This window comes from Dipodomys ordii, unplaced genomic scaffold (genome assembly GCF_000151885.1).
Source record: "Dipodomys ordii isolate 6190 unplaced genomic scaffold, Dord_2.0 Scaffold8, whole genome shotgun sequence".
NCBI lineage: Eukaryota > Metazoa > Chordata > Mammalia > Rodentia > Heteromyidae > Dipodomys > Dipodomys ordii.
Window position 1 is genome coordinate 835,014 of NW_012267224.1, and position 3,373 is coordinate 838,386.

Genomic DNA, 3,373 nt, shown 5'->3' on the forward strand with positions numbered 1-3,373 from the left:
GTGTGTGTGTGTGTGTGTGTCTGTCTGTCTGAGAACTTGAAATCAGGGCCTGGGCACTGGCCCTAAGCCGTTTTGCTCAAGGCTAGCACCCTACCACTTGAGCACAGTACCACTTCCGGCTGCTTGGTGTGGACGATCCTGTCCCAGCTGTCTGGGGATCTCGGGACCTCCATCCTCTGATCTCAGCCCCTGAGCCGCCAGGATTAAAGGCGGGGCCAGCCACGCCCTGCGCCCGCCAGGGCCCACCCTCCCGGAAGGGGAAGCGGAAATCCGGGGGCGGGCTCTCCGGAAGGGGAAGCGGAAGTGGGGGGCGGGCTCTTCCTGTCCTGCAGACACAGGGTCACCTCGGCGGCTTGCGCTTCCTTCTCTTGGTCCAGGCTGCGGGAGGAAGCCGGTGAGGAGCCAGCAGGAGGCGGATGGCGGACGGAGGCCCCTGCACCAGATGCGGTGACCTCGGGGACGGCCGCAGAGCCGGCCGGCCACCCCTGGCCCCTTTGTCCGCTGTAACACACAGGAAGCCCGTGCACCATGCGGTCGGCAGGGGCGGACACAGGCCGGGCCACGCCCGGGGGGGGGGGACGGGGACACCACTCCACGGGAGGCACAGAGAGGGCCCGAGAGGCCCGAGAAACGCAAGCAGCCCAGCTCCTCGGGACCGCGGTACGGAGGGGCGCCAGGGACGGCCGAGACGCCAGCGAGAACGGCCGGGCCCCGAGGCACAGCAGGAAGGACTGTTTCCAGAGACCCCGGCAAGAGGGCGCCAAGGGAACCCGGACTCGCGGAGCGCCCAACCAGCACGTCCAGCCGCAACTCATGTTCCGGAAGAGAGATAGCTGGAATGGCTACCATCCGGAGGAACACGTGAGAACCATGGGCCTGGCCAAACGAATGTTGAAAGCCCAGAAACGTCGTGACAATCCGGAAACTGAGGATTCGAGAGGATACGGCGAAATATTTGAGAAACAGATCCAGATTCTTCCTACCATGGTCCAAAAACCCGAGCGATGAGGGAGAATCCTAATGCCAATGCCGGGAAGCACCCAGATGAAGTGAGTTATGCGAGGAATAACTTCATTCAGTACACCGGAGATACCGTTGCCATGGCTCAGGCACGGGTGTTTGCCTGGGAGGCCTGTGGCAAAGGCTCAGAGGGGCACCTGCAGGCCATCCCAACGAAGCTAGAGTTTTTGTGTAAGTCCTTCCAAGTTAAAAAGGAAAAGAACAGCAGAAAGCAAGCATCCTGCAGTAGTACGGTGGCCAGGATCACCTGGAGGATCCTCCAGCCGAGATGCTCTTGGTCCTGATGGAAGCCCAGACATGGAATATTTGAGGCACGGGGTTGTCATCAGGCGTCAGGAGCGGGCTATGGCCTGCTCCGTATACAAGGAGGATGTGAAGATCCACAACCACACGCACAGCTATGGATCCTACTGGAAAGAAGGCTGTTGGGGATACAAATGCTGTCACTCATTTGTCAAGTATTTCTGTTGCACTGAAGAAGAGGGGAAGGAGACTGCTCTGAGTAGTGTGTAGGATGAATGAGGAGACTGGAGGAGAGTCGGGGAAGAAACTACGGATGCTTGTGGTTATGCACCAAGAAAACTTGAAGGGAGACAAGAGCAGAAAGAAAAAGAAAAAGCACCCTAAGAGCAATCCCGACAGAGATGATGGAGGCAAGACTCAAGAGAAATTGACAAGGGCACTGACTGCAGAGCAGGCCAGCCTGCTGTATCTCAGGGAGACCAGGCAGGCTGACCAGAGAAAGTGGCCCTACAACAGCATATATGAAACTCCAGAGCCCACGGGGAAGAAATGGAGGCCTACAGAATGAACTGCCAGAGGCCAGATGACCTCATGGCCTCTTTCCTTAGACAGCAGTAGTCATAGAAGGTCATCCAGGATACAGTCCAGCAGGCTCCCACGGCTTCCCAGTCGTTATCCTAGATAAATATATAAATAATAATTTTTTTAAAAAGCAGCTTGCTCTGTTTTTGCTATCTGACAATCTCAACAAACCAGATCAAATCTAATGGAGAGTTGAAGAGGGACCCCATCCTGATGTGAGGCGATTCAGGAGACAGGAGGCATGGCACAAAATGGTGGCTGAGGTGGTCTGGGTGTAAATAGAGTCATGGTCAGGGGGCAGGGTCACAGAAAATTCAGTCTCAGGAATTCATGGTAAAGGTCTGGCAGGTGCAATAATCTATTGTCCAAGTCCCCACCACTGCCTGTAGGTATTCAGGTACACCTATCACCTGGGGCTGAAGGTGGGGTTTCACCTCTTAAGAGTTCTTGGAAATTCCCTATCATTCATCACTTTGCCAAGATGGCTCCTGTTAGGTCCAGCATCCATATATTAATGTGTGCTTATAATCCCAGTACTACCAAGATTGAGGTAGGATTAAAATTCAAGGCCAGCCTTGGCTACATAAGGAGATTCTGTCTCCCAAGAGAAAAAAGTCAAAAGGAAAAAGAAAAATTGTTCTGTACTCAATAGATAAATACCAAATTTTATCTTTGGCTTTTTAACAATTATTGACATATATTGTGAAGGAAGATTACCCTTTCTTAAAACCAGGGCTGCATGGTTTTGTTTTGAAGTAATTTAATAATTTAACTAGAATTGTTATAATTATTTGTTTTTTGCCTTCAGAGAGTTTCTTGTTCTGAAACTAAGAATGTACTCTTAGTGTTTGATTCACCAAAAGGAAATTGGTAGAAATGGTAAATAACCTTTATCTCCAGAATCTGAAAATGCATTGACAGACCAGAACCCAAACTATCAAAACCCCTTAAAGAGTACTCTGCCCTTTTAATTCAGTACCTGGGAAGCAGGTAGAGGAACAGTGGATCCAGTTGCCTATGAAAATAATCTAAAATCTTATTCCCTGCAAGCTTGCCATTATTTGTCCATCCTCTACCAAGCAGTAATTACTGCCTTTGCTCTACAATTCCTCCTCCCTTCTGCTTCAGATTTGCAGTGTGATTCAGAATCCCCTGGGGACTGGGGACCACCAAACTGTATGGTGTTTTACTTGAATGTATCTTTTCACAAGTCTTGTTTTGGCAATTTGAAAAACTTCCAGGCTATTTCCATGAACAGGCACTATGGACCACTGCTTAGTTTGGCATGAAATTCCTTAAAAATAGGAGTAGTCCAGAACACATCCTTTGAAAAATGCCTTTATCCCCAAAGTAATTTGTACCAAGATCCATGCTATTATTTCTCACATGGAGAAAATAAGAATGACTTTATAATAATGCGATCATGAGAATTAATTTATTTCAAAGCCCATACTAGTACTTAAAGTTTGCTTTAGCACAATCTGGGTATAACTTGTTTTTTCGACCTTATCTATCTCTTCACAATTAT

The 3,373-nt window shown here is 49.7% G+C and overlaps 1 pseudogene; it reads left to right on the plus strand.

The window, feature by feature from the left end:
• Positions 1–528: 528 nt before the first annotated feature.
• LOC105980142 lies at positions 529–1,881 on the plus strand (annotated as a pseudogene).
• Positions 1,882–3,373: the final 1,492 nt, after the last annotated feature.